At 37.0% G+C, this 13224-nt stretch overlaps 1 pseudogene; it reads left to right on the plus strand.

Moving 5' to 3' along the window:
* The first annotated feature begins 309 nt into the window (after window positions 1-309).
* On the plus strand, window positions 310-1113 carry LOC149378869 (uncharacterized; annotated as a pseudogene).
* Window positions 1114-13224: the final 12111 nt, after the last annotated feature.

A 13224-nucleotide genomic window follows, 5' to 3' on the forward strand; every position in this document is an offset into this window, starting at 1 on the left:
TGCAACAAATAAGCGGGTATCGCCGTTCAAACCATTGAAGGAGCCAATACTTAAAGATTGGGAAGCCGTCGTGAAGTGGAGTAAAACGCATAAACTTGATGGTCATTTTATGCCGAAGATTTATGTGAAGATCGCTAGCGTGGAAGAAGATTTCTTCAAGATCCTTCTCGAGAACGAAAAATGACTAAACGACACGGTATGTATAACTACTTTACTTTTAATATGTATTTATAGTAAAAGTTAATTATTATGTCTTAAATATATTTTTTAATCCAAATACGTTGACAGCATGTTGATGCTATTATACATATGCTACGGAGACGCCAATGACAATATGATGGGTATCGTCAAGACGTCTGCATCATGGATACCCAGTGGGTCCAACATGTATACGGGCGTTATACAAAAGAACAAGAGTACAAGAAGATTACCGACGAAAAAGGCAAAGAGACGGAGATCGTAGACTGTGATCAACGAATCGTGTTTGATCCTATGACTGGATACAGAAACTCTCAAGTCTTGCCGTGGAATTGTGCGCGAGAGATTTTGTTCATCGTCAACTTCAGACAGATGCATTGGTTCACGTTCCGAGTCGACCTCCAAGAGTGGACCATAACCGTCTTGGACTGCCAAAATGACATTGTGAAGAATAGAGAACATGCCAACTTCAGAACGATGATGGAGGTTAGTAAACTTTAAAGTTTATAGTAAATCGTATATTTATTTTCTTACATTCTTATGTTAATGTAGGATTGGTGTCAAGCGATATCGAAGGTTATGGCAATGTCGAGATTATTCAACGAGCATCCGAGGGCGGAGCGAGAGCTAGATGGCGGGGAAATTCGACTTCCACCGTTCTTATGGCTAGTTGACGATACCGTTCCACAATGTGTGACAAGGTATGTAAAAAAAATTGTGTATAATTATTTAAGAGTTATTTGTGTATAACATTTTGTGATTTTGTCTTTCAATGGTGATTGTGGGATGTTCGCACTCAAATACATGGAGCACAGCCTTGTCGACGCCAGTTTTGATACACTACGAAGCGAGAACATTAAGACGTTCAGGAAGAAATGGTCGACGGACCTATTTTTCCAATTAGAAGAGCGATGATATGTATTAAATATTAGGATATCTCTAGTTTTATTTCATTAAATATTTTGGATATCTCTAGTTTGATGTCATTAAATATATTGGATATCTTTAGTTTCATGTCATTAAAATTATTTATGTCATTAAATATATTGGATATCTTAAGTTTCATGTCATTATATAGTTTCATGTCATTAAATTCACATTTAAATATTTTAAAGTAATAAATAAAAATATAAACATAAACATAACCACAAACATGTTCAACTCAAACTTAAACGTCAATTGTTCAACAAAATAAGTTTTAAAAAATAAACATAACGATCAACTTAATAAATATAAATATGTTTTCATTCTCTCCATGTGCATGTCTTCCTGTTATGTCTCATACCACCACATTTACCACATTTGCGATGAATAACAACTTTTTCTCCTTGAGATGGGTATCGATTGACTCTTCGCCTTCCTTGTTTACTTTTCTTCGGTCGACCGGCTTGTTTCTTTTCAACGGGTTCCAACACCTTCATATTTTTTATGTCATCCGGAACGTTCCACTGATCTTCATTCCCAACAGGATATATAGATTCCTTGTACATCTCAATCCATATCTCCTTCGAATAGAAAGGACTGCAAAACGAATAAATGTCCACACTCCTGTGTTGTGCGGATGCGATGACATGCTCGCATGGGATTCCAAGTAGTTGTGGTAGTCTACAAGTGCATGTGTTATTCATCAAATGCACATCAAAGTCACCTTTCTCGTCTCTAACATTACATTCAAACATCCCGAGTCCGTAGGTATTCACGTATTGTGCCTTGTCGTTCAGATGTTCGAGATTATCTTGAAACTTCGGGGACAGTCTTGTATCACATTTTCTAGCAATTTCTTCTCGATTAAAAAACCACGTTTGAAGTGTGAATCTGATGAACTCAAGCAAAGTAGTGATGGGAAACGTTCTAGCATTCCTCGTCTTATTGTTGAAGCTTTCTGCATTATTGCTTGTCATTAAATCATACCTATATAAACAGTTACATATTAGTGACGTTACACATATAGTTAAATACTTGTAATGACAAAGGAAAAAGTTTTAGTTTTACCGTTTTCCAGGGAAAAATGCTCTTGCCCACCGATCAAAACCGACTTCCTCGAGATACTTAGCCATCTCGACATATTTTCTCCTCAATTGCCGAAAATGAGCTTCGAAAGTCCGCTTATTGAAGGCATAAGCGGCATCATACAGTTCAATACCACAATGATCAGTCTTGAATTTGTATTGGACATTTAGTTTGAGATGATGGAAGCATGTTCCATGAGGGATACCGGGGAACACCACTTCGACGCCATGTATAATGCTAACATGTCGATCGGATATGAACACCAACTCTTCAACGTCTTCACCGATAGCTTCTCTCAATTTTCTCAAAAACCAAATCCACGAAGCATGACACTCGCTATCTACTACCCCGAATGCAAGTGGATACAACTGAGAATTAGCATCCATTGCAATTGCGCATAGCAACTGTCCACCGTATTTTGTCTTAAAAAATGCACCGTCTAATGAGATGACTGGTCGACAAGACTTGAACCCTCTACGACACGCCCCAATAGAAAAGAACACGTATTTGAATCTATCGCCATCTTTCACAAACGCCGTAAGAGTCCCTGGATTCTTCTGCTCCAACATGTATAACCAAGATGGTAACTTCTGATAAGATTCTTCTGGCGTACCCCTTACGTAAGAAATTGATTTCTCCCTTGTTCTCCAAGCTTTCAAGTACGATATGCCAACACCCCATCTTGTCTTGACTTCCTCTCTCACGTTATGCGCTGAATATTCAGCCATAGAGCTAATGTTGTACTTATCTTTGAAGGCGTGCCCAATAACCCAAGGTGCAGCTCCTATATGACCTTCTGTTCGAACCACACGCGCGCAAGAATGTCTACTCTCATACGACGTTATCTGCCACATATCAGACCACAGCACAACACCCCTCAGCTTCCAAGTGCACATCTCATTTTTGCATATGACATACCATCTCTTTTTCGAAGATGATTTCACTCTAAACTCAAAATTATTTTTTAGAGCAAAAACATGAATCTGTTGCTTCATCTGTTTCTTTGGCTCAAACTCTTTCCCAAGGTATATATCTTATGTGCTACCTATTGCATGTAATCAATGGTTATAAAATATATAACATAACATTTTCCATACTATAAGTAGATCTCATTATTTTTAATACATGTGGAAGAATGTGACAACAGAGTTGGACCTTCATTACGTTCTTCTTTGACAACATCATCGGCTGTGAAGTTAGAGACTTCCCATGAATAACGCACGAAATCCGTTTGTGAAACATCTTTACGAGGGTCACGTGACGGTTCACCTTGTTTTGATGGTTCACCGTGTCCTGATGATACTGCAAAATGTTTAACAAAATCTTTATATTCTTCATGATTCGCAAACTCTTCGAATTCTGTTTCTTTGTCACTGTTGTGTCCATTTTCTCCCTTGTCACTTTTATCTTCCTCAACTTTGTTATTTTGTTCTTCATCATCTTCCTCGTTGTTGTGATAATCATCTATGTCATGCACGTATACTTCATCATCTCGATCGGTGATTATCAAATTCTTTCGTCTCTTGTTGAGTTCAACACGACGCAACTCTTCATTGATAACATTTTTTCCTTTATCTACTTTGTTTGCACTAAACGCTATGATTTCTTTCGATATCAAAGTTACACAAAGTGCATATTTTCTACGACTTTTGCACTTCGTATAATACTTAACATCAATATCGTCCTTCAACAAAGCAGGCTCAATCGGCATATTACCCGCTTCATATGGAACTTCTAACTTTAAACGATAACATATGTTATTGATATAGTATAATATAGTATTAGTATTATGATTATAATATACATAAAAAAAACATACAAAATATATTGATGTTTGGAAGGGAAAAAAAATCAAAATTGGAAAGCAAAAAAAAAAAAATCAAAATCGGAAGTAAAAAAAAAATCAAAATTGGAAGGAAAAAAAAAATGGCTTCAACGTGTCGCTGCCTGGCGGACCAAGATTCAAGTTCGAAAAAAATATATATACAAAATATATTGATGAGAGAGGGAAAAAAATTACAAGGTCGGAAAAAAATAAATGATAATATATGTTATTGATATAGTATAATATATTATTAATAATTATGATTATAATATACATAAAAAATATATAAAAAAAAATCAAATTGGAAAGAAAAAAATCAAAATCGGAAGTAAAAAAAAAATCAAAATCGGAAGGGAAAAAAAATGGATTCCACGTGTCGTTGCCTGGCGACACCAGGATTCAAGTTGAAATAAAAATATATACAAAATATATTGATGAGAGAGGGGAAAAATATTAAAGATCGGGAAAAAAAATGATAATATATGTTATTGATATAGTATTGGTAATTATGATTATAATATACATAAAAAAATTATACAAAATATATTGATATTTGGAAGGGAAAAAAAATTCAAAATTGGAAAAAAAAAAAAAAAAAAAAAAAAAGCCACGTGTCGGATCCTGGTGCCGCCACGTGTCGCCTCCTGGAGGCGCCACGTGGCGGCACCAGGATAAAAGTTAGAGAGGCATTGTCTCTTTTTAACTATGTTATGGATTATTATTATTATTATTATTATTATTATTATTATTATTATTATATATAAATAAAAAATAAAAAATCAAATCCCAATCCCAGTCCCTTTCTCCATCCCAATTCAAACCCTAAATTCTCATTTTAGCCAGAGACCGAAACCTTAGCGCTGTCGCCGGAGAAGATGAAGAAGATGGAGGCGGAGACAAAATCGAAGAGGTTCAAGGTTACATAGTTCTTTCTGATATTTCAGGAGGCTCCGAGACTTTCAAAACGATGGCATACGTTGTGATTCAGTACGAAGCCGTTGCTCGCGCACGAAGTCGTCGGTTATGCCACCGTAGCTTTCGCGGCTCGTCGGTCGTCGGCGGCGGTGAAGTGCTGCACCGGATTAAAGCCGACGAATGCGAGTCAAGAGAAGAAATTCTCCGAGACTGGCGTAATTAGTCACCGAGGTAACAACATGATTTGACAAACTCATCCCTTCCGCCACCCGATTTGACTTTCGCAACGCCTTCGCCGGTGACTTTCACTCATCCCCCAGTGATTATCGCCTCAACGCCACCTCCGGTTATTCCAATCACAAATGAAAATAGCAAATTGCGACACATAAGAAAAAAAATTCACAATGTGCAAGATCGCTAATAAGTTTATCACACGAACAAAAGAAAAAACATCAAAAATTCAAGTTTTAACAAAACCCTAAGACTCGAACCCAATAATTCTTCAAATACACACATTATCAAGAATTATGCACGCAGAGAGAGACATTTTTTCAAGAATTTTATTCAGCCAAGTCAATTATGGGTTTCGTTCAAGTGGTTGTAGTTGAGTGGCCAAAAATATCATTAACTCAATAAATAAAAATAACTAAGCATGTAAGATATATTTCTGGCTTTAAAGTTTAAACCATTGTTACAAAAATTAAATATATATATAATGGTATAAAAAGTGAAATAAAAAAACATAAAAGTAATGGTATTTTTTAAAATAATACTAACGTTGTGCGTGCCGTTTTATGTAATATTATTCTTATGAATTATCATGTTCATTATAACAGTCAAAACATAAGGAGTGACTCATAATTCTAATAGAATTTCACTTTTTTTCTGGCATGGTTGTTGTTAACACTATTTTTTGGTCAACACTTGGAACCATCTGCGGTTCGATCTAGAGCCGGAACCTATAATTGCATGTAGGTTGTGTTGTGGTGAAGCCTTCTATTCTCGTCGTTCTTGTCTCGTCAATAACTGACGTTCGTCTTTCTTGAGCTTTCCATGTGTTCATTTCGAGCTTTTGATTCATTTGGTTAGAGCTTTTTTGTTATTTTCTTATTTGATATAATTGATAATTGCATTTAAAAGAAATTCTAATGCGAGTTCATTTTTACTAAGAATTTAATTTTTCTATGTAATGCCTTCGCCTTGTGATTCTCGTAGTTCATGCGAGGATTTATTTGATTTTTAAGTAAGTTCAAATTATTAGCATAATAAATTATCTACTATAGAAAGCTATTTTTGAAATAATATGATATTGTATCATGTTGGTAACTCTCGGGGATATTTAGTGTTTTTTGTGTGATTTGTAGTTTTATTTTCTATGCTCAAATTGCGAATAAATGTTTTTTTTTCTTCGTTCATATATTGTATAATTAATTACATGAAACATTGAAACTCAGATCACAAAAAAAATAATAAATAAATAAATATTTATTTCGGAAGATTAAACTATCATCACGCATAAATATATTTCACGGACAAGTAGTAGTTTCAATCATTATTGATGCTTTTGCTCAAGTTAAGTCGCTTTCAATCGCTTTCTAATATATTATAGATTTAGATGGGCAAAGATAAAACATTATCAAGCAAATAATCTCATGATCTTTGTAATCATAGGCTGGTACGCATGTAAGACCATCCAGAAAGAAATAATCAAATCATTTTCTACGATTTTGACTACAAAAAAAAATTCAACAGTTGGCGAAGCGTATAAAAAAAATCCACAGTATACTTTCCATGCCAAAATCCGATCCGAATGTATATTTCAAGAATCTGATATCATTAGAAACAAATGTTGGAATTAAACATGTGTATGGCTGATTTGTGGCAAAATTTTGAGTGGGCTCCACTCATCGGAATTCAATAATTCCAAGTGATACGGATTTCTCGTAACGAGGGTTATAAAGTTGAATATTTGTTTGCCAAAATCGGACCTAAGGTGAATGAGAAAGTGACGAGCTGGACTGGACGAAGTGACGAGGTCGATTGGACGAAGTGACGAAGTCATTCCAGCTCGACTGGGCGAGGTCGATTGGACGAAGTGACGAAGTCATTCCAGCTCGACTGGACGAGCTCGACTGGACGAGCTCGACTGGACGAGCTCGACCGGACGAAGTGACGAAGTGTACGTTTGAGAATTAAAGCCAACGGTTTGTATGGTTCAATTCAATGGGTTTTGAGCTTTAAGTGCGCATTATGGCTGTGTAATAATGCCATTAAGGCTGAAAACGTTGGACTGTTCGCATGGTTTTGAATTCAAAACGGTGTGTTAAATGGCTGGGTGTTATAGCCTGCGTTAATGCCTTTATGGCTGGACGTTTTTGAAGTTCAAACCATAGCCTTGGCCTATATAAAGAGGCTTCAGCCCTCATTCAGGATGAGAAAAAAAAAAATCCATCTTATTCCCCACTGTTCCCAAGTATCTCTCCTTCCCAGAAATTTTCTTTTGTTTTGTCGTGGTGATAGTTTTCGCACAGGTTCCAGTTCGCTGCGAGTCAAGTCTTTTGGTGTTAAACTTGCCTCTGAAGTCGTTGTATCCTGGGGAGGCTATCGCTCGTTTAGTCCAGCATCCGTGGGAGAGCAATAAAAAGCTTCAAGGAAACCGTCCAACGGACCTCGACTAGTTTTCCGTTTTGGCTTTTCCGGTTTATATGTAATTGGTTTTATGTGTTTTTCTTTCCATGCAATTTGTCTTATTTTACATCAATATTAATACAATATTGCTAACAACAAATCTTAAAAAGCAGCCATATTAAAGCTTACGAATGGATATTTTCGTTTTATCCTCAAAATTTAAAAGTTCTAGTCTCATACTTCCATCATAGGCGACAGCTAGGCTTTGTTACGTAGAGGCCAAGAGGAGAGGAAGGATTGATTTTTTTTTTTTTTTTGATGTAGAAAATATGAAAGATTGGAGGAATTCATAATATACCGAACTTACTATTTTTAATCGTTCTAATTTGAGAAAAAAAAAAGTTTTTTTTTGTTTTTTTTTACAAATATACATTCAAAACAATTCATTTATTTATCATTTTTTCATTTTTATCAAACATACCTGAAAAATTATTTAACATTTTTTTCCTTGTAAGAGAATTCATCAATTCCCTCTTAATCCTTCTTACCAGTTTTTTTTTATTATACATATATCTTTTTATTTTAATTATTGTATTTTAGCTGCTCCATCAGGCAACAGCTGATTTCCATTAAGCTTTGTAAATTTTTTTTTCTTAAAAATTAATTATTGTTCAAGATAAATACCAACTTTCCATCAACTGTGGAATTGGATTCTGTTTATAACTACCACTTAAAAGTATTATGTTAATAGTGCTACATTTTTGCCTTTGAAAAGTTTGGTCGTCGTATAGATTTTTTTTCTTTTTTTTGTTGGAAAGCTCGGTGTAGAACTTTGTAGAGACCTACAACACCATTGCGCACTACTTTTCAAACAAGATAAGTTTATTTATTTATTTAAAAAGGACATGGGTTTTGTAAGTTGCTCTTGAAAAAAGTGGTAATTGGTTGTTTTAGTCCACGTCACTACTCTATGATTCAAAGAAAAAAAAGGGTCATCAATGTCATCACTACTTAGCTCCTGAGTCATGCCTATTTGTAAAACACTTAGTATTTAATTATTAAACATCATTTTGGATATGCACATGCATGAGAATGTTTATTTCTAATGGCATGTAAAACTGGCATATTAAAAAACATGCGATATTTCTATTGTTTTTTAATGGAAGGTTTAATTAATGTATAAGAAGCTTTAAACATAAGTTATAACAAGTGGTCATTTTGAATGTACATGTCCTCTAAATAAACGACTCAAATGCCAATCTCCAATGCGAGTCACGCCTCCGTACATGGAATCGAGACCAATTCCGAAGCCTCTGAACTCTATCAAACGTCAAAAAGCAAAGTTGCTCGCAGTTGGAATCAAAAATCACCGTTAATTCAGTAGCTCACTTCCATAACGAATAGGACATTCTCAATGTCCTCCTTGACAAAGAAGAACGTTACTGGCGCCAACGAAGTCGTGCTCTCTGGCTCCAACACGACGATCGCAACACGCGATATTTTCATCGCAAGGCCACACAAAGAAAATGAAAAAACACCATCACAGGTCTCTTCGACTCTCATGGTCGATGGCAGACCAACTCCACACCATGCCGAAAGTAATCTCCACATACTTTCGATCCATTTACCAGTCCACCAACCCTTTTCAATCAATCACATCAGCTTTCCTGGCTTGTGTACCCATTAGAATCTCTGCCTCCACCAATGAAATCCTTCTACAATCATTTGAGCCGGATGAAATCTGAGAAACTCTTTTCAAGATGCCCCATATAAAACCCTGTGTATTGATGACTTCCCGCTTGCTTTTTCTAGTGGGATACCTTAGGCAACCTATTCACTCGGGTTTGCTTAGGAGTTCTCAATGAAAATTGGTCAGCCCGAGAGATCAACCACACCCTCATTAGCCTTATCCTAAAAATCAACAAGCCCAAACACATGAAAGACCTTCGGCCAATAAGCCTTTGCTCCCATCTACAAAATTATATCATCTTGCCTAGCCAACCGCCTCAAAGCCACCATGCCCTCCAAATTCCTTGCAACCCAATCAGCCTTTGTTCATGGACAACAAATCTTTGATTACGCCACCATCGGCTTCGAAGCCCTTCATTCCATGAGACTCAGTCGGTTTGGTAGTGGTCATAAGGCTGCCCTTAAGCTTGATATTTATAAAGCATTTGATCGTGTCGAATGGCCTTTCATCCAGACCATGATGCTCAAGCTTGGATACAATGACCGATGGATTAAAAAATATCATGAATTGTTTTAGTACCATGACCTACTCATTTAGCCTTAATGGCTCTATTCATGGAAAAATCAATCCGAGCCGGGGCCTCCGCCAAGGCGATCCACTTTCTCCATTCCTCTTTCTCTTTTGTTCGGATGGGCTCTATTTCCTTTTCCATGAAGCCGAAACAAGCAACCCAATCAGTGGCCTAACCTTTGGAACCTTAGGATCTATCATATCCCATATATTTTTTTCCCTATAATAGCCTCATTTTTTTCGACGCCTTAAACCACGAGGACCTAGCCATTCGAAATATCCTTAACACTTGCTCGGCCATTTCAGGACAACAAATCAACGTTGATAAATAGGAACTCTATTTTGGGTGCTCAGTTGGTATAGACTACTTAATCCTTATCACCAACTCCTTAGACGTCCGTATTGTCTCATGCCACGAGAAATAACTCGGCATCCCCGCCTTCGTCGGCCAAAGTAAGAAAACCTTTTTCTCTCATGATAACAATCGTGTGTGGAGCGAGATTAGGGGATGAAAACCTTCTCTCTTTTCCCAAGCCGGTAAAGAAGTACTCATAAAATCCATTGTCCAAGGAATCCCCACATATGCCATGAGTTGCTTCCGGTTTCCCATTCACCTCATCACCGTGATCCACCGCCTCTTTGCTCGATTTTGGTGGGGCTCTACCGATGAAAAGAAAAAAAAAACTCATTGGTGCACATGGAAACACATTTGCAAGAGTAAACCCGAAGGGGGTCTCGGCTTCCAAGATCTTGGCGCTTTCAACCAAGCACTTCTTGCCAAACAAGTTTGGAGAATCCTTCGCCATCCCACTTCCCTAGTTTCCTGCGTACTCCAAGCTAGCTACTTTCCTTAACATAGTACTTCGAATCTGTCATGACAAAGGGCTGCCCCAACCTACCACTTTCTCCTTCATCGAACGACCCTATCTCTCGGAAGACCTTCGTGTGGCAGACCTTCACTTCGGGAACGGAAAATGGAACATCGACCTTATCCATGACGTGTTCACCCCGGAAGATGCAACTCTTGTCATTAGCATACCTCTTAGTAACCATGTAATTGATGACTGTCTTCGTTGGCATTATTTGAAGAATGGTGAATACAATATTAAGAGCGGTTACTATATTGCCTTTTCATCCACCCAGTCTGATGCGCCCTCGAATTCTACTTCTTTGGAATCATGGTGAAAGTGGTTATGGAAGCTCAACCTCAACCTAAAATCAAAAGAAAAAATTGGAGAATCAACCATGGATAGCCCACCAATGCCACCCTCACGCGGAGAACAATCATTTTTTATCCGATTTGTTTGTATTGCAGATTTGTCCCGAAGACTGTTGTCTATGCTATTTGGACATGCCCTGATGCCTTCTCTCTTTGGCAAAGCTGCGACCTCGACCACACCATTGACTCACGGCTTACTGGATATCGCATTGGTTTCCTTCTAAATGCAGCGAACGTCCTCACGTCCGACATTTTCCGCCTCTTCGTAGTTCTTGTCTGGTCGCATTGGACTTATTGCAACCAATTTCACAATGCCAAACTTGCCTAGATCCGTGATACCTCCGCGATCGAACCCACCACCTCCTCGACAACCTTCATACCCTTTACCATGCTCGGCATACGGACCCAACGCCGACCGTAGCCAAGCAAACCCACTTGCCACAGCTATCCTCAACCCAGACACAACCCTCGTCACTATAGACGTTGCAATCAAAGCGCCAAATCTTTGCAGCGGCCTCAGTACCATTCACTGCACCACCACTAGTCACGGCCTCCTAATCTTTCGATATTTGCCCTCATCATCCCATATATTACCGAAGCTATGGTCATCCTTGAAGGACTAAAGCTTGCCTGCACTCGTAATGTTGTCAAGGTTGTTTTGTTCTCTGATTTCCTCTACGTCATTCAGCTGCTCTCCTCTCCGCAACAATTCCAACCACTGAATTGGGACTCATCGTTGATGATATTCGTCATATCTCCTCATTGTCCCCTAGCTACAACTTCTCTTATTGCCTCCAATCCAACAACGAACACATTTAGCAATCTATTTATTTGATGTTCACAAAATAACTTTTATAGTTGTTAGAGAGAAGCCATCAAATTTGAAATTAAAAAGACTTGAGCTTATATAGAGGAGAACCTTAGATTGTTTTGTTATTTTTTTTTTTTACAAATTTCTAAGTAATTAAGTCACTAAATTTTTTTATATGACATAATGTGCACAATTCGGTCATTCCATAATATCCCTTGTGTATTACGTAAATTTAGATATTTTTATAAATTTGGGCATGTTAATAAAAAAAAAAAGCATAAATTTTTACTTATAATTAACGGAGAAATGACAGAAAAATACCTAAAGTTTACCTGAAATAACACGTATATACCTATTCTTCTTTTTTCAAAAAAAATACCTAATGTTATATTTTAGTTGCACAATTACTACCTACACCGTTAAAAGGAAAAGTGTAGACTCAGATTTAACCTTTTTTAATTATTTATAAATTAAAATAAAAATACACTATTTAATTAAAATATAACCCAACTTAACAGTATAAAGAGAAGAAAAGAATACATTAGCATTTCTTTTTCCATCAGCATTTGTTGGTTTAATTTTCTTCCTCGTCTTGATCAGACCTATTGGGAAAGAGTTGGATGAATCACTTCTAGTTACCTATTTCTGTCAAAGAACCTCTGATTACGTCAAAGTTCGTTGAATTCAAACTAGTGCCTAAACCACCAAGAAGATCTGCAAGGAGAGCATATCAGTCAAGGATTTCTTCGAGCAAACATATTAATTAAAGAGATGAACTACAATTTCAACCATATAATCATTTTTAATCTATGTATCAATTTCAAACTAATAATCAATTTTAACACAAATTTTAATTCAAATTAACTAAATCAATTACATTTACAATAACTAAATTAACTTTACTAATTACAATTACAAAAAATTCCTGATTAAAATTACAATTTCACGTTAAACTATTTACCTAAAGGCTGTTTTGTGCAAATAGTTTAAAATTAAAATTTCACGTTAAACTATTTACCTAAAGGCTGTTTTGGTTCAGCGGCTCAGTCGGTGCACAGAAAAAAAAAAAATAGCGGCGAAGCATGGCGTCAATGGAAGAGTCTCACGACAGTGTCAGTGGTCGGAGACCTTATATTTGAGAGAGAGAGAGGGGGGGGGGGGGGAATCAGAGAGGGAGAGAATGAGGAATGAGAGAGAGAGAGAGAGACGAGCCCTTTTATGAAAGAGAATCAGAGGAGCTTCGTGGTTAGAGGAGCAATGGAACGTGGTTCGAGATCTGTGGTGGTCAAGGTGCCGTGCTGGATTTCGGAGAATGGCGGAGGGATTTCGACAATGTTGTGCTGGTGTGGTCGAAGAAA

The sequence above is a fragment of the Urtica dioica genome, chromosome 12 (assembly GCF_054948205.1).
Source record: "Urtica dioica subsp. dioica isolate 48M chromosome 12, U.dioica_male_clone48M_v1_H2, whole genome shotgun sequence".
NCBI classification, from domain to species: Eukaryota; Viridiplantae; Streptophyta; class Magnoliopsida; order Rosales; family Urticaceae; genus Urtica; species Urtica dioica.